Source organism: Panicum virgatum, chromosome 9N (genome assembly GCF_016808335.1).
Source record: "Panicum virgatum strain AP13 chromosome 9N, P.virgatum_v5, whole genome shotgun sequence".
In the NCBI taxonomy this organism is placed as follows: Eukaryota; Viridiplantae; Streptophyta; class Magnoliopsida; order Poales; family Poaceae; genus Panicum; species Panicum virgatum.
The window spans coordinates 64,322,984-64,339,943 of record NC_053153.1 but is presented as its reverse complement, the minus strand read 5'-3'; positions in this window follow the sequence as shown (position 1 = coordinate 64,339,943).

Below are 16,960 nucleotides of genomic sequence, written 5' to 3'. Positions count from 1 at the left end.
TCTTGAGAGTGGAAGGGTATAGCTGAAGTTAATAAAAAATATAGAATCTGTTAAGGTCCACCTCAAAGGAGCGTGACATTAAAGATGTCTTTGGGCCATGAGACGGCCCATACCTTGTCTTCTAGCCTACTGATCAAACTGGAATTTCTCTCCTTGTCTTTTGTTATTCGAGTTGCAATTTGCAATTGCACCTTTCGGACTAACGTGTGCTAACTGGATTATCCTACTTAATCCAAAAAATACTGAATTAATCCTACTCTCAACGAACGCATCCAGTGTTCTACAGCGAACGCATTTTTTTAGTTTTTTTTATGTTATCACCAATACAGTTAATCTTGTCAGCTAAACCATCGAATGCTAGCTAGTCTTGCGTGAATTCATATGAGAAAAATCAGGCACAACATGCAGTAATTATTTATTCTTCTAATCGATTGCAATTGAAAGATGATGCTCATACCTTTTTCACACCTATCTTAGCTTGTTTGGATACTAATTACTCTCATTCTGTTTTACTTGACATCTTAGTGAATTTTATTTATACATCATATATTTCATACTACATTTATTTTCTTATGGGAATTATTATGGCAATGCTTCAGTAATATTATTACAGTTTCATCATTATATCTTTGTGTAAAGTTAGAGAGAGAGAGAGCCAGAGAGCAGTGGCGGAGCCCTGTAGGGGCCATACTGGGCTCCGGCCCCCCTTGCCTCCCAAAAATTTCTAAACACATCATGTTTTGCAGCCCAGCTTATTCAGCTCAGTTCCACATTAGCCCATGAAAGCATCTAGGCCCCTAATTCGAGTTTTGGTAATTAATGACAACTGATTGTGGATTAACGATTTCATTTGAGATGATGAGTATAGGTTGATCCGCGGATGAAAAGAAATTGATTGTGAATATGTGGAGTTTTGGAGATGATGTGCAAAGCTCGGGCTCAAGGCAAAGGTATCAAATAGGGCTTTTGCATTTTACCGGTCACACGGTGTTTAGCGGATGAAAAGTGACCGGATTTGATTGGATAGATAGCCGTACTATCAAGAGGGGTCGTGTACTCGTGCTTGACGGGTCCTTAGTGCCATTTTGCTCAAAATGTCTAATTGCATGCATGAGGGCTAACGGCATTTTGAAAAGATTAGAAAAAGACTAAGTTTGAGAGCTGACTGAGTAACGGCGGACAGTCTGCACCCAAGGGGCAGACAGCCTGCGCCCGTTCCAGAGAGCTTGCAGAGGCTTTGGTGGGCTGGTGGACGGTCCGGCCTAGGTGGGCGGACGGTCCGCCACTATATTTCAAAAATGTACCAGATAGGGTGTCTCTCTGGTGGGCTTCAAAGTTGAACGGCGGACAGTCCGCCCATGGGGCGCGGACGGTCCGCCGGCTAATCTCAGATTGTACCAGAGAGGTTGTTTCTCTGATTTGGGCTGAAAAGTGAACTGCGGACGGTCCGCCCTTGGGGTGCGGACGGTCCGCAGGCTAATTCGAATTTGTACCAGAGAGCATGTTTTTCTCTGGGGAGTCAGATCTCATAACCGCGGACGGTCCGCCCCTGGGGCGCGGATGGTCCGCCAGGGTTCCAATGGCTAGTTCTGACACATAGTCAGTACACTCTGACACATTGTTTTATAACGGCGGACAGTCCGGTTTTTGAACCGCGAACAGTCCGCGACTTCGCAGAAAAGAGTGTAACGGTTAGTTTTTGAAGGGGTGTCTATATATACCCAATGCCCGGCCATTGGGAGGGTCTCTTGGCCATTTGGACTGCATACTTGACTCTTTAGAGCTGAGACACCTATCTCTCAGTCATACTTGCATAGAGATTGCATCCTTGAGAGTGTGAGAGCATCCTAGTGCATTGCATTAAGAGTTTGAGCTTTGTGGCATTAGGGAAACTTCAAGCAAGCGTCATCGACTTGTTACTCTTGTGAGTTGCCGCTCCCTAGACGGCTTGGAGAAGAGGATTTTGTGGAGCTCCTCCAAGGAGATTGTTGAGGAGCCCCGATCTTGTTTGTGAGAGGTTTGTGCTCACCTCACCGGAGTGGTGAAGAGCAACGCTAGTGGAATCGAGGTGTGGAGCGGTTCCTTGTGTCAAGCCGGCTCAAGATCAAGAGGTTCTTGATAGAGGAGCGGTTGATTCTTGGAATCCACCTCAACGTGGATTAGGGGTGACCGGCAAGTCATCGACACCACGGGATAAACACTTGTGTCAATCTTGGCTATATCTTTGCTCTTTTCAATTCTTACATTTACTCTCGAGCATTTACTTTACTAGAGCTTATCTTGATACTTGTCACCCCAGGTTGCACACCCAAACTAGAGTTAGTAGTAGCATGACATAGGACTCTCTTGTGTTACTAATTAAATTTCTTTAGTGTTTGTGGTTTTTAGTTTTTAAACCGCCTATTCACCCCCCTCTAGTCGGTGTTCTTGATCCTACAGCCCATGAGCCATGACCTATTGACTGTCGCCTCAACCAGAAGCCAACTCAACTCAACGTCGACTCCTCGTATCCTCAGTCAGACCTCAACCATCATACCGTCAAACTACCGTCAACGGCGGCGGCCGGCGATCGGGCGATGCCATTCGTATTTTGTAAATTGTGACCTTAATTATCAGTAGAGTAGTTTAGGATCAAGACTTATTTCTACACCACTCTTGTACATGCTGGCTCAAATCTTGGAAAATGCCCCCCTACACTTTGTTGCACGCTCTGCCACTGCCAGAGAGGGAGGGAGGGAGGGAGGGGAGGGAGGGAGGGAGGGAGAGCGAGAGCGAGAGGGAGAGGGAGAGGGAGAGGGAGAGAGGGGGCAACTGTGGAGTTCAAAGTAGGGGCTTGTACACAATACTTCCTCCGTTCTCTTTTGATAGTCCTATTTCCAAAACTTAAATATTCATAAATGATAGTCATATTTGCTATTGATAAGAACTATGGCAATAAATAGCACCAGTAACAAGGAGTTTCTAGCAAAGACATTGGAGACTAGAAAAAAGCCTTGTGTTACATTAAATAGATGATAAGCAATGTTACTTTTTCTTAGTCATTGTGTTAAGGTGAAATAGGACTATTAATAGAGAACGGAGGGAGTAGTTTCCAAGGAAACGACATAAATTGAATTTATTGTATCAGTTTCTCTGTATCAATCAATAAGCTTGGCACTAGACCCGGTGTGGTTCTCTAGAGAGGGGGAGGGAGGGAGGGAGAGGGGAGGGGGGGGGGGAAGGGAGAGGCAACTGTGGAGTTCAAAGTAGGGGTGTGTACACAATAGTTCCCAAGAAAAAGGCATACGTTGAATTTAATGTATCAGTTTCCCTGTATCAATCAAAGCTTGACACTAGGCCCTGTGTGAATCAATAAGCTTGACACTAGACCCTGTGGTTCTTTAGCTTTTAGACTAATTTGAGGACTAAAGTTTAGTCTTTGAATTAGGCCTCTAAAGTTTTGCCCCTAAAATTGTTTGGATCCAAGGGCTAATTTGAGAACGAATATATATATCCTAATCATTGCCTGTACCTTCATGGATGGGGTGAGGAGAAAAGTAATTTTTTGATGGGGTCCATCTAGAAATAGCCCCAATAAACACTGGAGGGGCTAATATTTTGATGAGACTAATTCACTTTAGCCCTCTCCCTTTTATCCCGAGAGGATTCAAACGAGTGTATTTAGGGCTAAAGTGAATTAGTCTCTTTCCAAAAATTAGCCCCTCCAAGAAATACTTATTGGAGTTATTTCTACCTCGGTTTCACCGAAAAAGTCACTTTTCTCCTCACCCCATGCATGAGATAGAGTCAATGTTGGGATATGTATTTCAGTCCTCAAAGTAGCCTATGGATCCAAACAACTCTGAGCTAAACTTTAGACCAAATTCAATGGCTAAACTTTAGTCCTCAAATTATTAACCTAATTAAGGCTACTTCTCCAAACATGACCACCAGCAGACTCCGGATCCGTACAATTGGATGGAGCCGTACTTAGTTTTATAATTAACTCATATTTAATCCTTCTAATTGGTATCAAAATATCCAGTGTCACATGGCTAAACTTTAGCCATTGGCATGGGCTGTATGTATATAGGACCAACAGACTCCGGACTGTACAACTGGGATGGGTCTAACATCACATCAAATGTCTCATACGCACATGACAACACGGCAATAATTTGTGGACCTTTTCATTTGCATTAGCAAACTGTACATGCGGCACACAGTATTCAAAATATATATTAAACATTATATAATATATATTTGGTAGTATTGGATTTTTTGTCCAGTAAATGTAAATGGCAATACGACATCATTTCTCTAGCCATATTTGAATCAAAGTTTGGAGTTACTATATGCTTAACAAAATCTGTTGAATATTAAAAAACATATCTAGATAGTTTTATTTTAATAGTAGACCAAAGCACCAACTGTAGTACCAGTTGATGTTTTAGCCCGGTATTAAAATGGCTTCGGGGGCTTTTAAATTTGAATCCAATACTAAAATAGCTCCGTGTCAACTTTAGTACCAGATCAAAAGTTAATAACTAATACTAACGTGCGTGATGGAAGCTTATTTTTCTAGTAGTAGTGTTGTCGGAGTAATTTTTTTTATTCTCAATTCCTATTTTCTGAGTAGTGGCTGCAGACGACCTTGCTGGAAGTTCCTGCCTTACTCACACGGATCCCACCCTCGACGCGGCTCCCTATCTTTCTTTCGAGACTTTTTTTTACTAGGAATTCCGCTAACTGGAAAAGTTTGAGTTTGGTTTTTCTCCAAAGTGAAGCGAGAACTCAGGAATGAATGAACCAAAAAGGGCATATATTCAAGACAAAAGAATTCTACTCAGAATGTTTCACAGGGTGCGGGAATGCTCATATACACCGTGGAAGATTATACTTTTCTAAATCATGCATTCATTAAAGGGAACATATTTGGTGGAAACCGCAACTTTTGTGAAAGCACGAGCAAACCACGACAAAAAGTCGTCTAAATTCAACAAAAAAATCACATATTTAGATGATATGATGCTACACAATTTTATAAAATATCTTGCTCAAACTCGACTTCATTTCTGAGATATAAAAATAACAAATTTTTAATAAATCGTTTGGACAACTTTCTGGCTTGAAAATTGTTATTTTTATATCTCAAAAATGAAGTCGAGTTTGAACAAGATATTTTACAAAGTTGTGTATCATCATATCATCCACATGTGTGATTTTTTGGTATATTTAGACAACTTTTTGCCGTAATTTACACGGATTTTCATGGACTTATAGTTTCCGCGCACCAGATATATTTCCTTCATTAAATTGTTATGCGGTTGTGAAGGGTAGGGAATACAACTAGCCGTACTGTCGATGCATGGGACGCAGTGCTTAGAGATACCATGAGTCATCTTTTTTCTTTTTTGAAAAAGGAATATCATGAATTGTCACTCTATTTGCTTGGCTTGTCAGCCAACTAGCCAGCAATATTTTTCTCTCATACCAAATCAGTATCAGGCATCAGCCAGCCAGCAATAATTTTCTCTCATAACAAATCAGCACCAGCCACCAATCTTAACGTTGGACCCAGACAAGTTATAATATCAGGTGCTAGAATTAAGCTAATTAACCACTAGGTAGATCTGGTTATTGCTTGCTACATGTGGCCTATGCACCACCATATGTACTGTATATATTATATACGCGTGCACTGACTTTTTTTAGATAAAATATATGAACTAGCTGGTAAACGGATATTTGCTGTTAGTTGGCTTGCCTTGGACCAGAGAGGCCTGTTTGTCCCCATATATTTGTCGATACTACGGTGGACACGTAGCTTTCCTTGTCCTGCGGCCGTGCCTTTGTATATGTACTAGTTTAGATTTCAGAAACAGCCGAACGAGTTCCCGCATTGGTTTGTCGTGGACGACCACACCTTTGCATCGTGTCGCTTTGTTACTAGGCGCCAAATCACAGATTCACCAGTAGCGCACACTACTGCCAATGATGCATGCATGTGTGGGAAGGACTAACAGTCTAACACTACACGCGCATCAAGATCCAGTATATTTATCGTAGTTCATTCCTTGATCAATATATAGGAAACAAGAAGATCAGTTATCAAAAGATCAGTAAATATAGATGCATGATGATAGCAAGCCAAGCATGCATTATTATCAATCTGTATTTTAGTGGAACTTTTTATACATGTTTAGATGGTGCAACCGTGTCAGTTGGAAACACGGTACGTAACACCCCAATTAATCAGTGGTAACACGCCACTTTATGTGTACTGCTTAGGTTAATATTCCAAAAGTTTAATAGTACGTACGTAGTATATTCGTCGTACGAAAATGCCATATGCCCACGTCCGTTTACATGCGAGTTTCTCCGCTACTCCCGTCTAAGCTACTGTACCCTGCATTATGCGGCCCCAATAATGCCTATTAGAAAGGTACATGAGTAGGACAGCGATCTTTCAAGTTAAAAAAGAAGGTAGGACTGCGATCTTTCTACACTCCAGTACTCCACATGCATAGACTATTTTGTGATGTGGGCTTCTTATTCCTAACAAAATTAAGCAGGATGAAGTGGGTAATTAAAACTAAGGATGGAAACAGATTCAGATATCTCAGGTATCCGGTTTTCTGTTTCCTTCCACTTTCCACCCTCTAGGATGGAAACGGATCGGATACGTATTGAAATGGATTCGGATATCCCGGATATCCATTTTCCGGTTTCTTACCATTTCCATCCCTAGGCAAAACCTCCTCAAGGGATATTCTGGAATCTGCAAACTATGACATGACGTACTATATATAATAACACCAGTTCCTAGTGTTCGTAACTATTAATTGCAGCCATGCATGCCTTTACTATAGTTTAGTTAAGCGTGTTCCAGCAACCAAAGTGTAAGGATGGAATCTCTATCCTGTGAGTGTGTCTTGTTATAAAGAGACATAATTAAGCATAAGAGGAAAACTAAAGAAACGGTGGAGTCAAGTGGTTTTCATTTTCATATCGCGAGACTTTACATGGTATCACGAGAGTATATCTCCCATATTTACAGGAAATTAAACAGCAAAAGCCTAAGCCAATTTTTTTACCATAACATCGTACTCTCTCTATCCCAAAATATTCTACATGTTTAGATTTATAGTAAGTCAAATCTTTTAAACTTTTAACTCTTGATAAAAAATCTTAAAGATCGACAAAATTATATTAGTTGATTTATTGTGAAACTAACATGTAACTTTTTCTATTAAAAATAAATATGTCTAAAGATATATTTGCGAACAATAAAAGTTAAAAAGTGTTTGACTTCGGACAATATGTTGGGCCTTCGAAGATGTGAGATGCCAAAAAAAGGGTGAACTTCTCACAATGCTCTCTTCTATTACAAAACATATATACGAAGGAAAAAGCATAAAGATTTTGTTGACAGAACAAAAAAATTATAAAGATTGACAAAACAAAATTATATTAGTTGATTTATCATAAAACTAACTAACATATAACTCTTTCTATTTAAAATTAATTAGTCTTAAGGTTTTGTTGGTTAAAAATAAAAGTGTTTGACTTCGTACAATATTTTGGGCCTTCGAAGATGTGAGATGCCAAAAAAAAGGGTGATCTCTACACTTTAGGCAGAAATATGAATAGCATAAAAGTGGAAAACAGCAAATATCCCACAACGCTCTCTTCTATTACAAATGAATTTATGGCCCTGTTTGGAGAAGTAACCCAAGTTTATTTTTTAGGCTATTCTTTAGCCCATAGAAATAGCTCTCCATCAAAATAACTCTTGAGCTATTTGGATCCAAGGGTTATTTGGCATTTAATGCACTTTTTAATCATTGGAGCCCCATTATCTCTCTCTTTGTTGGGATCTTTGCTTCTTAGATGCCTAGACAGGGAGCATGAACAGTAGGAAAGATGACAATGAAATTAGGTGTCGAACTCCCCAATCCAATAATGATTGAAAAATTCAACCCTTTACACTGTGGAGAGAGGGGGCTATTTATACCCCTAGCCCTCAGCCAGGTTTTCCTAAATTGCCCCCTTCCAACTCATTTACAGCTCACTCTTAGCCGGCTCCGGGGTAAAATTACAAGGTGAGAGGTTTACAAATCCGACCTTCTCACGTATTCGGGAGGTGTACAAATCCGACCTTCTCACATATTCACGTTTTACTCACATGTCTACAACCGACGAAGGTTACAACAACCTTCGGGTACCTCCGGGAGTTTGAGCCATGAAGGTTCCATCAACGAGCAATCAGCCGCCACCTTCGTTCCCGAGGTTGATCACCTGACCCGAAGGTCCTGGTCTTCGGACTTGTGCTTCTGTGCAACACTTCGTCAGCTTCGGCACGACAGAAGTGGTATCCTTCGTAATGAGGGTTTTGGTGTCTGCGCTTGCGCTTCTGGGCAGCCATCCGTTACCTTCGGCCTACCGAAGGTGATATCCTTCGGTCTGAAGGTCATGGTTTTTGAGCTTGCGCTTCTTAGTGTTCATCTGATACCTTCGGGTATGCTTGGCTCCATCTCGTAGTGGCCCTGCAAACAGGTTAGGGAGCATTTCTGAGGACGAGGGCTTGACCCGAAGGTCCAATCCCCAATAGTAGCCCCTCGAGGGCGAGGTCCGAAGCCGACGGTCCGAACCCTTGTTAATGAAGAAGATTGCGCGTGACCTTCGGTAAGCTCCCGAGGAAAAACGTCTCCCGAACCGTCGACTGCAACAGTTGGTTTTTGTTGTGTATGTGTCGGGCTCTGATTGCGCCGCTTGGTTGGCCATCTCCTCGGTTTTACCGTTGGTACTGTTGCTTTTCACCGCCTATAAAAACGGAGGTGGTGGGGGGGTAAAGCATGTGCCCTCTCGATCTTGGCTTACCTTCGACGCTTTCGGCTATAAAGCGCTTTTTCCGAAGGTTTTTCTTTCGTGCGAATCAGGCTGCTTGTTTTCTTTGGTGTAAGTAGCTTTGCGGCTCATGGCTCGCACTAAACAAATAGCGAGGTTGATCGAAGGTTCGTTTGAGCCTTTGTTTCTAATTTGACTTTGTTTTTTGTAGATATGACATTCATTAAGAGGGCGGTTCTTCGTGCAGACTCAGGTCCAGCTCCCGAAGGAGAGGTTGGTGGTTCGCAGCCGTCTCAGCAGCAGCAGCAATCCAACGAGAGTCTTTCGGCGGTGTCTGCGGACGTGTCGGAACTGATGGGTCCGGAGAAACGTAAGACTTTGCTTTTCGAGCCATCTGTCGCATCTCAGAGCATGATAGACTTCTACGTTACGAAGGGCTATTTCGCCGAGGGGGTTTGTCGACCTCCGGGGGCAGAATTGATTCATGTACCGGAGACCGGCGAGGTTGTGGTCTTTAAGGATTTTTTTACAGCGAGGCTTAGACTTCCGATGGATCCAATTGTGCTGAAGCTTTTGGAGCCATTCAACGTGAAGCTACACCACTTTACCCCTAATGGGATTGTTGCATTGGCCAAATTTCTGTGGGTGGTGCGGAGCTTCGGAGGGGAAGTGTCTGTGGATGCCTTTTGTAGGCTTTTCCAGCTGCACTGCCAGCCTCGTAAGGTCTATGTAGATGATGATTCGGAGCTTAGCGAGGTTCAGAACGGCTGCTGCACCTTCGTTCCTCGTAAGCCGAACAAAAGGACCGGTCTATTAAAGGTTATGCTCTCGACAGCTTACAAGAACAAGTGGGAGGGGAACTGGTTAGGATATTGGTTTTACGCCAAGATTGGCTTCCCTGATCCCGAAGGTTCTGGTGAGGAGAAGTATCTGCTAGCTTCGTACATTGAGATGTTCGATCACGTCTATCAGCCTGCCTTCAGCAAGTGCGGGCCATGTTTCAAATCGTGTTTGGAGGCATTCATGACGGCTTGCCAAGTTTGTGGTGGCAGGGATGCTGTCGAGGAATTTCTGGCTGCGAAGGTTTGGCCGCTAGCTGCTGGCTGGTCTCCGTTGAGGTTCGAGCGTAAGCGCTTTGTTGGTTTGAAGTATGATGTGACTTCTCCGGTTTTTGGGCTTCGGAGGCCCGAGGGTTCCAGTGACGAAGTTATTGTGGATGAGCTGGAGCGGCAGGCTGCGGAGATACTGGGCCCTTGGAACAAAAATGAGTATCTTTCTTTGGTGGAGGTGTGCGGAGGGAACCTTCGGTTGAACCGTTGCTTGGCTGAGATGGGTGTCGCTTACGAGCCTCGTCCGGTTCCGGCGAACGCCATTCCAAGAATGACTCCGCCGGGGAACGTTGGTTCGGAGGTTCCTGAGTCGAAATCTAGGGGCAAGGCTAAGGTGGAGGAGGCGGGGAGCTCTGGGGCTGCTGGCGCGCGGGGACGCGGGCGTGGTCGAAAACCTTCGAGCACGAAGGTTTCTGTTGCGAGGGCTGAGAGCGCCAAGAGGAAGGCGCGGGATGAGGAGGTTTCTTCGGGCGATAGCGGTACGCCCTCATTCATGGAAAAGCTCATGGGGACGGTGGGAGGGGAGATCGTAGTTCCCGAGGGGAGGCTTTTTAGATCCCGTTATGATCTCAGCGATGAGTACGGGACCATGCTTTTCGGTTCTGGCCGTCGGGTTGAGGTGGCGAAAGCGCTGATTAATCTTCATTGTTCCTCCGAAGGTACGACGAAGAGGAAGAGGATTCAAAGCCTCGTTAAGACTGGGTCCAGGCCCACGGACCTTCCGAAGCCACCCATGACGAGGGGGATTGCCTCGACGGCTGATGTCCTGAAGGATCCGGCTCCGGCGCCGAAGGATGCGCAGCCTGTTCTTGCGGTGAACATCGAGGAGGAGGAAATCTTGGTAGGTGAGACACTGATGGCGCTCAGAGGTGGAGAGGCTCCTGGTGGTTCCTCTGCTCCACCTTCGGACAAAGAGGTGGAGGCTTTGGAAGGGATGGCCTTCGACGAGTCTGGTAAGTTTCACCTACTTGGCTTTTCCTAATTACCTAACTTGTTCGCCATTCTCGAAGGGGTTTTTTCTTATGTTACTTTTTGCAGCTGTGTCGGCGTCGATGCAGTAGCTCTTGGCCGTGATGCACGGGCTTGGCACGACTGGGATTCTCCCTCCCGAGAAAGGTGTGGGGCCTAGTTTTATTTTTAGCTTTTGATCAATCTTTAGTGTTCCCGAAGGTGATTTTGTTTTTGTTTCAGAGTTTAATGCAGCCGTGGCAGAGACGTCTACCTCCGACGCTGCCTTTATCGTTGCCGAGTTGAGCAAGAAGCTTGCCCATGCCAGCCGAATGTTATTGCAAAAGGCTAAGGCAGATGCGGACCTTCGGGTGAAAAGCGTCACCGAGAGATTAGGTCTGGCTGACAAACTGCGGCGAGCTGAGGCGGAGGTTCTCGCTCTGAGAGAGGAGAACCAGCAACTGAAGGTTAAGTGCTCGAAGCTGGAGTCGACTGCTTCGGATAACGAGAAGGTTCTAGAGAGCCTTCGGAGGACCGTTGAGGGGGATGCGAACGAGAAGGCTGCCCTCAAGAGTAGGATCACCGAGCTGGAGTGGGTTCAGGCTAAAATTATTGAACTCGAGCGGATCTTACCCGAGGTCGCTAGACGAGCCAATAGAGTGTACCAAGAGTACAAGAAGGCTCTTGCTGCCCTTGGAGCGGAGCCTTTGCCCTTGCCTGAGACAGTCGAAGGTCCCCAAGTTTTCTTTCTTCTTTTGGACTGGTTGCTGTCAGAATTCGAGGGCCTCGGTGAGGTGATGAGCGTTGCAAATGACAATGCGGCCTCTGTCTCCTTCGAGGGGCTTGTTGGAAATCTTCTTCGTGCCGGCGCAGTTGATCTTGCCCGACTTGATGGTTTTCAGTATGTACCTACGAAGGCTTGGCAGCGGAGGTGGGAAGAATTCAAGAGGTGAAGGCTGCGTTTTTTGAGCGGTTCTGGGAAACTTCTGGCAAAGTTGCCGTTCGGACTCTGGCGGCCGCAGCTGCTGAGGTAGGGTTGGTTCTATCAACCTTTCATTTTTTCTTTTGTTTGTTTTTAATTGATTTCGTCTATTTGGTGCAGGGGGCGACTCCTGATCGGCCTTCGGAGGACAATCGAATGTCCGAGGATCGGAGGTCTCCTTCGGGGAATGACGCTGCTGGTTCTTCGGGGGCTCAGGTGTAGAGATTGGTTTGTAGTTTACTTTGGTAGTTTTCTGGCACTTTGGTCTGTAAATATTGCCATGGTGCAGGATGTGAATAATGCTATGGTATTGATAAGCTGGGAGGCTTTTAGCCTTGCTCATCCTGGATGCAGCGTTGCGGAATATTTAAGCTGGTCCGGTAGAAATTCATTGTAACATGTTTTGCCCCTTTGTCTAAATGTGACCTTCGCGATTGCCTTTGTAAAGGATTCTTATTGCGTATCCTTCGGGTTTCCTTTATGCGTGCATCCTTCGAGGTGTTGTGATGTGCATCCTTCGAGGTGCCTTGCGATGTGCATCCTTCGAGGTACCTTGTGGTGTGCATCCTTCTAGGTGCTGTTTTTGTGCATCCTTCGAGGTGTCTTGTGTTGTGCATCCTTCGAGGTGCCTTGTTGTGTGATGTGTTAGGCATATTTGCACCTGAGGTTTGCAGATTAGTACTGTCGTGGGGCTCTTGGAGAAAAACGTCTCCCCCTCCAGCCTTCATTTTTTCTTGCCGAAGGACCTTTTTGGATGTAATTTGTTGTTGTCCGGGCGACGCTTGTTAGGGTGGTTCTTGAAAAAACGTCTCCCCCCCTTCCTAACGAGTCGTTGCCCGGAAGTATTTTGTGAAGAAGTGTTTGGTATTTCGATATATGATTTGTTTGCCAACGAGGCAATGTGCGGAAACTTTGTTTTTTGTGAAAAAACGTCTCCCCCCTTTCTTGCGCGTTGTTGTCCTTGAAGGGCTTAGTTCTTTTTATTTCGGGTAGATCGAATGATGGGTGTCGAAGGTTCTTGTGGAAAAAAAACGTCCCCCCCTTTCTGGCATCCATCTTTCGATTTTTCTGAGGTAGCCTGTTGGCCTTCGCTTTGCACTTATTTTACCCTTTTTGTCGTTGGTTTTTGGTTCGTACCCTTTGAAAGGTTGAATGCCCTTGGCGTTTTTGCGCTTGTTGTGCGCTTGTGCCGAAGGTTTTTTGGTTCGGACATTTTGAAAGGTCGAAGCCCCTTGGCGTTTTTGCGCTTGTGCCGAAGGTTTTTTTGGTTTGGACCTTTTTAGAGGTCGTAGCCCCTTGGCATTTTTGCACTTGTTGTGCGTTTGTGCCGAAGGTTTTTTGGTTCGGACCTTTTGAAAGATCGAAGCCCCTTGGCGTTTTTGCGCTTGTTTTGCGCTTGTGCCGAAGGTTTTTTGGTTTGGACCTTTTGAAAGTTCGAAGCCCTTTGGCGTTTTTGCGCTTGTTTTGCGCTTGTGCCGAAGGTTTTTTGGTTCGGATCTTTTGAAAGGTCGAAGCCCCTTGGCGTTTTTGCGCTTGTTTTGCGCTTGTGCCGAAGATTTTTTGGTTCGGACCTTTTGAAAGGTCGAAGCCCCTTGGCGTTTTTGCGCTTGTTTTGCGTTTGTGCCGAAGATTTTTTGGTTCAGACCTTTTGAAAGGTCGAAGCCCCTTGGCGTTTTTGCACTTGTTGTGCGTTTGTGCCGAAGGTTTTTGGTTCGGACCTTTTGAAAGGTCGAAGCCCCTTGGCGTTTTTGCACTTGTTGTGCGTTTGTGCCGAAGTTTTTTTTGGTTCGGACCTTTTAAAAGGTCGAAGCCCCTTGGCGTTTTTGCACTTATTGTGCATTTGTTTTGATAAGTATGCAAAGTTTGCGGACTCTGCGTACTTTGCTAACTTACTTTTTTGTTTAGCATGCAGATGCTTGCCGAAGCTTGCCATTTTGGCTGCTTAGGCGAGAGTGACACTGTTTGGGGAAAATTCATTGTATTGAGATTGTTTACACTGGGTCCGCCTCGTCAAAAACCTCACCCCCTGTACGGAGTTTTCCCTTGTGAGGAAAAGAGTACGGCCCATTTACAATGTAAGAAATAACTGAAAATAGATGCGAAGGTCCGCGATCGCTTATATCTTCACGATGCAACCTTTTTACAAGCTTAAATGTAGAACTTTTTGAGGCTGTCGGCGTTCCAAGGATGCTGCAGCTCATTGCCTTCGCCGTCAGACAAGTGATATGACCCTGGCCTGTTGCTTTTGATTACTAGAAATGGTCCTTCCCACTTGGGTTGAAGTTTGCCGGAGGTTTCGGCATTTGGCTTCCTTTTTAGGACCCAGTCTCCGATTGTGATGCCCTTTTTCATGATCTTCTTGTCTCTCCATTTTGTGGTTTCTTGTTGATACTTCTCTAGGTTTTCCGAAGCTTGTAGGATGTCCAGTTCCATGAGGTCTTTGTCATCCGAGGGGACTGCCTCAACTTGGTGAGTCACCCTTAGGCTTCAGTTTTTAAGTTCCTCCGGTGTCATTGCTTTGGCACCGTAGAGTAGCCTAAATGGGGTGAACTTGGTGGTTCTTGATTCTGAGGTGTTGTGGGACCAGATGACCTTCGGGAGTTCATCGGCCCATTTTCCTTTTTTCTGTTCGAACAGGCACTTTTTGATGCTGCCGAAGATGATGCCATTGGCTCTTTCGACGGCACCATTGGATTGCGGGTGATACACCGAGGCAAAGATTACCTTCGTGCCCACGTTGTAACAGAATTCTCTGAAGATCTGTGAATCAAATTGTTTGCCGTTATCTACGGTTATCTCCCTTGGGACCCCAAACCTGCAGATGATGTTCTGCCAAAAGAATTTTTTGATTGTTTCTGAGGTTATGTTGATTAGTGGCTTGGCTTCGATCCACTTTGTAAAGTACTCGACAGCAACTGCTGCGTACTTGTAGTTGCCCTGAGCTGTGGATAGAGGTCCCACTAGGTCAATTCCCCATCTTTGAAGGGGTCAGGTCGGAGGTATCAGCTGAGTTGGCTCCGAAGGTTTTGAGGACTTTGGACCCATCATTTGGCATGCTTTGCAGGTTTTCACTATGTGCCGAGCATCCTTCAGCGCCGCTGGCCAGAAGAATCCTTGCCTGAATGCTTTGGATACAAGTTGTCTGAAGCCAATGTGTGAACCGCAAAACCTTGAGTGAATTTCCTTGAGGAGCTCGATTCCTTCGGCTATCGAGATGCATTTTAACCATGGGCTGGTTACACCTGACTTGAACAACTCTCCCTCGGAGATAACATAGCCCCTCGTTCTCAGGAACATTTTCTTCTCCTCTTTCTCATCTGGCAGCTCGATGTTTCCCAGAAGGTATTCCATTATAGTTTTTCTCCAATCTTCGAATGAGATGTTTGAAACTTGTTTTTCTTTTTTCGGTTTGACAGAAGGTTGTGTGATTTCTTCGAAAAATACATCCGAAGGTAACTGCTCTTTTCTTGATGCTGCTTTTGCCAGCTTGTCGGCTTTGTCGTTCATGTGCCTCGGGATGTGAACGATGTCGAAGCCCTTAAAATACTTCTCCATGGATCTGACGGCATCGAGGTACTCGATGAGCTCTGGTTTTCTTGCCTCTGAGTCCTTTTCGATGTGATCTCTGACAACCTTCGAATCTGTTCTGACTATGAAATTTTGATAGCCGAGGGCTTTCATTTTGCGAAGGCCCAACAGCAAGGCTTCGTACTCGGTGGTGTTGTTGGTTGATGAGTCGAGGTTGCCGAAGGTCAGCCGTACTGCGTATCTTGTTTTTGCTCCCGAAGGAGACTCTATGATTGCAGCAATACCGGCTCCGTCGTTGCACCAAGCTCCGTCGCAGTGCATGATCCAGGTTTCAGTCAAAGGTTCCTCCCTGAAGGTTGGGGATGTCCAATCCGCAATGAAATCTGCCAATACTTGCGACTTGATGGCTGTTCTTTTTTCGAAGTCTATGTAAAACTCAGAAAGTTCCGAAGCCCATTTGGCAATTCTAACTGAAGCCTCTCTGTTACTGAACAAATCATGCAAATGTTGATCTGTGACCACTATTATCTTGTGAGCTTCGAAATAGTGTCGAAGCTTCTGGGCAGACATGACTACTGCATATACGATTTTTTCTAGTTCTGAGTACAGGAGCTTCGAGCCTGCGAGAGCTTCTGATACGAAATAAATAGGTAGTTGCTTCTTTTTTTCCTTCGCTCTCTCTCTCGAGCACGAGCGCTGCACTGACGGCGGAGTAGGATGCTGCGATGTACAGGAGCCACACATCTTTCGGGTCAGGTGAGGTCATTTTGATCATGTTCTGTAGGTGGTTTTTGAGCGCCTGGAGGGCTTCGCTTTGCTCGGGGCCCCACTCAAATTTGTTTGCATTGCGAAGGACCTTAAAGAATGGTAGGCTTTGGTCTGCAGAGCGGGGGATGAATCTGTTTAGGGCTGCTATCCGCCCTGTGAGTTTCTGTACGTCCCTGATGGACTTTGGCTCCTCCATGTTCCAAAGAGCTTTTACTTTGTCAGGGTTTGCTTCGTTGCCTTTGGTGGACACTAGGCATCCTAGAACCTTTCCTTAGTGAACTCCGAAGATGCACTTGTTGGGGTTCAAGGACAGTCCTGCTTTTCTTAAGCTTGCGAAGGTTTCGGCCAGGTCTGCCACATGGTTGCTTCTTATTGAACTGGTTACAACAATGTCATCAACATAAGCCAGGACATTCCTTCTAAGTTGGTGCTCTAAAACTACAGAAGACTTTCTTGAAAAAGACTGTCCTGCATTCTTTAGTCCTTCGGGCATCCTCACGAAGCAGTAGGAGCCGAAGGGGGTTATGAAACTTGTTTTTTCTTCGTCCTCTTTCCTCATCCAAATCTGATGGTATCCGGAGAAACAATCCAGTAGAGACATCAGTTGACTGTTTGCCGCATCATCGACGACTCTGTCGATTCTTGGCAGTGGGAAATCATCCTTCGGGCAGGCTTTATTGAGGTCAGTGAAATCAATGCACATGCACCATTTGCCATTCTTCTTTTTGACCGGCACAGTGTTTGCCAGCCATGTTGGGTATTTGACTTCTCGAATAACATTTGCATCTAGCAGTCT